The sequence below is a fragment of the Rhinopithecus roxellana genome, chromosome 7, assembly GCF_007565055.1.
Source record: "Rhinopithecus roxellana isolate Shanxi Qingling chromosome 7, ASM756505v1, whole genome shotgun sequence".
NCBI classification, from domain to species: domain Eukaryota; kingdom Metazoa; phylum Chordata; class Mammalia; order Primates; family Cercopithecidae; genus Rhinopithecus; species Rhinopithecus roxellana.
Genome location: NC_044555.1, coordinates 28762312 through 28768997, shown reverse-complemented (window position 1 = coordinate 28768997; position 6686 = coordinate 28762312). Strand labels below are relative to the sequence as shown.

At 35.4% G+C, this 6686-nt stretch overlaps 1 pseudogene across 1 annotated transcript; it reads right to left on the bottom strand.

Moving 5' to 3' along the window:
- Nucleotides 1-5184: 5184 nt before the first annotated feature.
- Nucleotides 5185-6094, bottom strand: LOC104673770 (annotated as a pseudogene). Its single transcript, XR_749553.2, has one exon. The product of XR_749553.2 is annotated as a proliferating cell nuclear antigen pseudogene (transcript).
- Between the last annotated feature and the right edge of the window lie 592 nt (nt 6095-6686).

The following is a 6686-nucleotide window of genomic DNA, read 5'->3' as shown; positions in this document are numbered from 1 at the left end:
ACAGATTTTAAAAATAGACATCATATAATATCTGCTCTCAGACAGAAATTAGTAACAGAAAGATAGCTAGAATATCCCAAAATACTTAGAAATTAAACAACACACTTCTAAATAACACATGGATCAAAGAATAATTACCAAGAGAAATTTTTAAATATTTTGAAATACATAAAAATGAAAACACAACTTATCCAAAAGTTGTGGGATGTAGAGAAAGCAGTGCACAGAGGGAAATGTATAGCATTGAGTGCATATAGAAGAAAAGAATAAAAATCATTAAAAAGTCAGGAAACAATAGGTGCTGGAGAGGTGGAGAAATAGGAACACTATTACGCTGTTGGTGGGACAGTAAACTAGTTCAGCCATTGTGGAAGACAGTGTGGTGATTCCTCAAGGATCTAGAACTAGAAATACCATATGATCCAGCCATCCCATTACTGGGTATATACCCAAAAGATTATAAATCATGCTGCTATAAAGACACATGCACACGCATGTTTATTGTGGCACTATTCACAATAGCAAAGACTTGGAACAAACCCAAATGTCCATCAGAGATAGACTGGATTAAAAAAATGTGGCACATATACACCATGGAATACTGTGCAGCCATAAAAAAGGATGAGTTCATGTCCTTTGTAGGGACATGGATGCAGCTGGAAACCATCATTCTCAGCAAACTATCTCAAGGACAGGAAACCAAGCACCGCATGTTCTCACTCATAGGTGGGAGTTGAACAATGAGAACACTTGGACACAGAGCAGGGAACACCACACACCAGCGCCTGTTGTGGGCTTGGGGGAGGGAGGAGGGATAGCATTAGGAGATATACCTAATGTAAATGACGAGCTAATGGGTGCAGCACACCAACATGGCACATATATACATATGTAACAAACCTGCATGTTGTGCACATGTACCCTAGAACTTTATAATTAAAAAAAAAAGAAAACTTTAAAATCAATAATCTAAAATCAATAATTTTTGCCTTAGGAAACTAAAGAAAAGAAAAGCAAATTCACTTCAAAGTAAGTAGAAGAAAAGAAATAATAAAAATTAGAGAACAAATCAATGAAATTGAAAATAGAAAATCAATTTTACAAATCAATGAAACTAAAAGCTTTTTCTTTAAAAATATCAATAAAATTGATAAGCCTCTAGCCAGGTTAACCAAGAAAAAAAGAGAAGATACAAATTACTAACATTAGAAATGAAAGAGGGGATATCACTATAGCTCCAATGCACATTAAAAGGATAATGAAGGCATACTTGGAACAGTTCTATGGCCACAAATTGGATAACTGAGATGAAGTAGAACAATTCTTTGAAAGAAACAGTCTGCCAAAACTTACACAAGAAGAAATACGCAATATGAATATGTTTATTGTCTATCAAATAAATTGAATAAATATGTAATTACCTTTCAAAATGGAAATCATGAGGCCCAGATGAGTTCACAAGTAAATTCTACCAAACATTAAAAGAGAAATAATATCAGTTCTATATAATCTCTTTCAGCAGACAGAAGTAAAAAGAATTCTTCCTAATTCGTTCTGTGAGGCCAGCATTACCTTAATACCAAAAGAAAAGACAACGACAGACCAACATATCTCATGAACATAGCTGCAAAAGTCCTTAACAAAATGTTAATAAGTCAAGTCTAACAATGTACAAAAAGAACTATACACCATGACTAAGTGGGACTTATCCCAGGTATGAGAGTTTGGTTCAACATTCAAAACTCAATTAATGTAATGCATTAAATCAACAAGCTAAAGAATAAAAATCACATGATCACATAAATAGATGCAGAAAAGCATTTGACAAAATCCAACATCCATTCATGATTAGAAGCTGTCAATAAACTAGGAATGAAGAGAATCTTCCTCAACTTGATAAAGAAAATCTACAAAAACTAACAGCTAATATACATAATGGTGAGAAACTCAAAGCTTTCCCAATAAGCTCAAGAACAAGACAAGAATTGGGTTGTTCGTAACACAGAAGATAAAAATTGAGGGGATGGATACCTAGTTTTCCACGATGTGATTATTACACATTGCATGCCTGTACCAAAATATCTTATGTGCTGTATAAATATATACATGTACAATGTACCCACAAAAATAAAAATAAAAAGTAAATTTTAAAAAAGAGCAAGGCAAAAATGTCCCCTCTCACCATTCCCTTTTTACATTGTACTGTAAGTCCTACCTAATGCAATAAGACAAGAAAAGGAAATAAAACATACTGATAGGGAAAGAAAAAATAAAAGTGTCTTTGTCTGTAGATAACACAATTGTCTATGGAGAAACTCTAAAGAATTTATTTCTAAAATCTCCTTGAACTAAAAAGTGATTACAGCAAGGTTGCAGGATATAAGATTACTATACAAAAGTATGCTTTCCTATAACCCAGGAAGGAACAAGTGAAATTTGAAGTAAAAAAATACACTGCTATTTACATTAACACCCTCACAAAATGAAATACTTAGGTACAAATCTAACAAAATATGTAAAAGATATGCTGGTTTAAGATTGCCTTGGCTATTCGGGCTCTTCTTTGGTTCTATATTAATTTTAAAATAGTTTTTTCTAGTTCAGTAAAGAATCTCAGTAGCAGCTTAATAGAAATATCATTGAATCTATAAATTGCTTTGGGCAGTATGGCCATTTTTACAACATTGTTTCTTCCTATCCATGAGCATGGAATGTTTTTCCATGTGTTTGTGTCATTTCTGATTTCTTTGAGCAGTGTTTTGTAGTTCTCTTTGTAGAAATCTTCCACCTCCTTAGTTAGTTGTATTCCTAGGTATTTTACTCTTTTTGTGGCAATTGTGATATCAGTTCTTCTCAACGTGATCTACACATTCAATGAAATCCCAATCAAAATCCCAGCAAATTATTTTTGCATATATTGAGAAACTGATTCTAAAGTTTATATGGAGAAGAAGAAAAAATCCAAAAACAGAATAGCAACACAATGTTGAAGAAGAAAAAAATTTGAGAACTGACACTACCCAACTTTAAGACTTACCATAAAGCTACAGTAATCAAGACAGTATAGTGTTGGTAGAAGGATAGACAAATAGATCAATGAAACAGAATAGAAAGCCCAGAAATATACTCCCGTCAATATAGTCAACTGATAGTTGACAAAAGAACAAAGGCAATTCAATGGAGCAGCAATAGTCTTTTCAACAAATGCTGCTGAAACAACTGGACATCCACATGCAAAAGAAGTCAATCTAGACTCAAACCTTACATTCTTCACAAAAATTAAAATCAATTAAAGATTTAAATGTAAAACACAAAACTATAAAATTCCTAGAACATAACTTAGGAGAAAAGTTAGATGACCTTGGGTTTGGTGATGACTTTTTAAATATGACACAGAAAGCACACTCCATGCAAGAAAGAATTGATAACTTGGACCTAATTAAAATGAAAATTTTATGCTCTGCAAAATATACTGTCAAGAGAGTGAAAAGACAAGTCACAGTCTGGGAGAAAATATCTTCAAAAGACATACTTGATAAAGAACTGTTATCTAAAATATACAAAGAACTTTTAAAATTTAACAATAAGGAAATGAACAACCTGATTTTTAAAAATAGGTCAAGACTTTAACAGAAACCTTACCAACAAAGATACATAGATCGCAAATACACACTTGAAAAGATGCTCCATGTAATATGTCTTCAGAGAGATGCAAATTAAAACAACATTAAGATAGCACTACATGCCTATTAAAATAGTGACAATCCAAAACACTGGCAACACCAAATGCTGGTGAGAATCTGGAGCAACAGGAATTCTCATTCACTGCTGATTGAACTGCAAAGGGTTACATCCATTTTAGAAAATATTTGGCAGTTTCTTACAAAACATTCTCTTACCATATGATCCAGCAATCATGCTCCTTGGTGTTTACCCAAAGGAGTTGACAACATGTCCACACAAAAACCTGCACATGAATGTTTTCAGCAGCTTTACTCGTAATTGCCAAAACGTGGAAGCAACCAAGATATCCTTCTGTAGGTAAGTGAATAAACTCTGTTATATTCATACAATGGAATAGTATTCAGTTTTAAGAAGCTATGAATTATCAACCCATTGAAAGACATGGATGAAGCTTAAATGCATATTACTAAGTGAAAGAAGCCAATCTGAAATAGATCTATAATGTGTAATTACAGCTCTTTGACGTTCTGTGAAGGCAAAACTATGAAGACAGTAAAAAAAATCAGTGGTTTCCAGGGTTTAGAGGAAAGAAAGGGATGAATAGCCAGGGCACACAGAATTTTTAGGGCAGCAAAACTGCTCTGTATGATACTATAATGGTAAATATGTGTCATTATATACTTGCCTAAACCCATAGAATGTACAACACCAAGTGTGAATCCTAATGTAGACTACAAACTTTAAGTGATAATGATGTGTCAGTGTAGGTTCATCAATTCTAACAAATGTAACTCTCTGGCGGGGTGGGGGTGGGGGGATGTTGCTAGAAGGGGAGGCTGTGCACATGTGGGTGAAGGGGTTACATGGGACATCTCAGTACCTTCTGCTCAATTTTGCTGTGAACCTAAAATTGCTCAAAAAAATTAAAGTCTATTTTTTTTTAAAAGACGGCAACCACCTCTGTCTTGTTCTTAAGTTTTATGGCATGTTTCCAGTTTTTCAAATGATGTTTCCCATAAATTGTGATAGATACTTTTATTAGGTTAGAGAAGTTACCTTTTTTTCTGAATTTGCTAAAGGATTTTTTTCTGCACTGACTTTTATTGAGTATGTTTTTGATATCATTCTATATATTTCTACTTTTATCTGTTAATATAGCATATTTATTACATTAATAGACTTTTTTGAAATTCAAGTAAATTTATTTAAATTCAAAAACAATTCTTAAAACTGCATTAAGTGTCAAGACCCTTTTGTATTGTAAAAATCACAAGTATTTCTAAGAGACAAAAATACTTCTAGGTTAACTAGACCAGATCTGACTGACTTTGGACTTTATTTAAACAAATTGCAGAGAATAGAAAAAGGTTATTTACAGAAAATATCTACATATGTACTTAGAGGTACAAATTTTGTGGCAGAAAAGACTTCAGTATATGCTGGCATCTCAGAAGCAGTTCTCAAAGAGCTTTGTTTTATTTTCTTGAATTTTAAGAATGTCTAAGGTCCTTCTTCATCCTTGATCTTGGGAGCCAAGTAGTACTTTTAAGTGTCCCATATCAGCAATTTTATAGTCTACAGCAAGGTGTATGTCTGCAGACATATTGAGTGTCACCATTGAAGAGAATGGAGTGGCTTTTGTAAGGAAGTTCAGGCACCTCAGTGCAAAAGTTAGCTGAACTGGTTCATTCATTTCCATGGTAACAGCTTCCTCCTCTTTATCGACAGTACTTGCCTGTGACAATTTGTTTCCATTTCCAAGGTCTCCACTTGCAGAAAATTTGATTCCATCTTTTACACAGGAAATTACAACAGCATCTCCAATATGACTGAGATAATATACATATACATGCAAATTCACCAGAAGGCATCTTTGCTACAGAGTGGTACTCTTGTTCTGCAATTCCAAGTTGTTCAACATCCAAATTCATCAACTTAATTTCATAGCCTGAAAACTTCTCCTGATTTGAAGCTTCAAATAATAGCATCAAGGTATCCACACTATCTTCAGTCCTTAGTGTGATGATATCTTCATTGCCAGCGCATTTTAGTATTTTGGATATAATACTGAGGTTCATGCCCATGGCCAGGTTGCAGTCGCAGCGGTAAGTGTCAAAGCCCTCAGACGGCAGGGTGAACTGCACCAAGGAGACGTGGGACGAGTCCACGCTCTGCAGGTTCACACCGCTCGAGCTGATGTCCCAGCAGGCATCGTTGATGAGGTCCTTGAGTGCTTCCAACACCTTCTTCAGGACAGATCCCTGGACCAGGTGCGCCTGGAACATGGTGATGGAGTGACTACAACACGGCTACAGGCGGGCAGAAAATAGGAAAGTCTAGCCTGTTTTGGCTTCACGAGTCTCAGAGCAAGCGGGCAAAAGCCATGGGGAGAGGTTGAGACCTAGAATGATGACGATTAATAGACTTTTTTATGTTTAACCATCCGTGCATCACTGGAATGTACTCTACTTATTCCTGGGATAAACTCTACCTGGTTGTCCTAAACAGAATTCTAAGATGGCCCCTGTGATTCCCACTCCCTGGTATCCATGCCTTTGTGTAATCATCTCCCCTTGAGTGTGAGTAGAACATATAGCTTGCTTCTAACCAATAGAATTTGGCAAAGCAAAGGGATTTTTCAGGTGCAATTAAAGTCCCTATTAAGTTGACTGTGAGTTAATTAAAAGAGAGATTTCCTGGGTGGGCTTGACCTACTCAGGCAAGCTCTTTAAAAGAGGGTCTAGTGATTAGAGAGATTCTACTGCTGGCCTTGAAGAAGCATGCCCCTATGATTCCACAGCTTCAAGAAAATGAGTTCTGCCAACAACTTGTGAGCTTGGAAGAAGACTACAACACTCAAATGGGACCCAGCTCTGGCCAACAAGTTAACTGCAGCCTATGAGACCCTAAGCAGAGAATCTAGTTAGGCTGTGTCTGAATTTCTGAACTACAGAAACTGAGATAGTAAATGAATGTTGTTTCAAACCGCTACATTGTGTGGT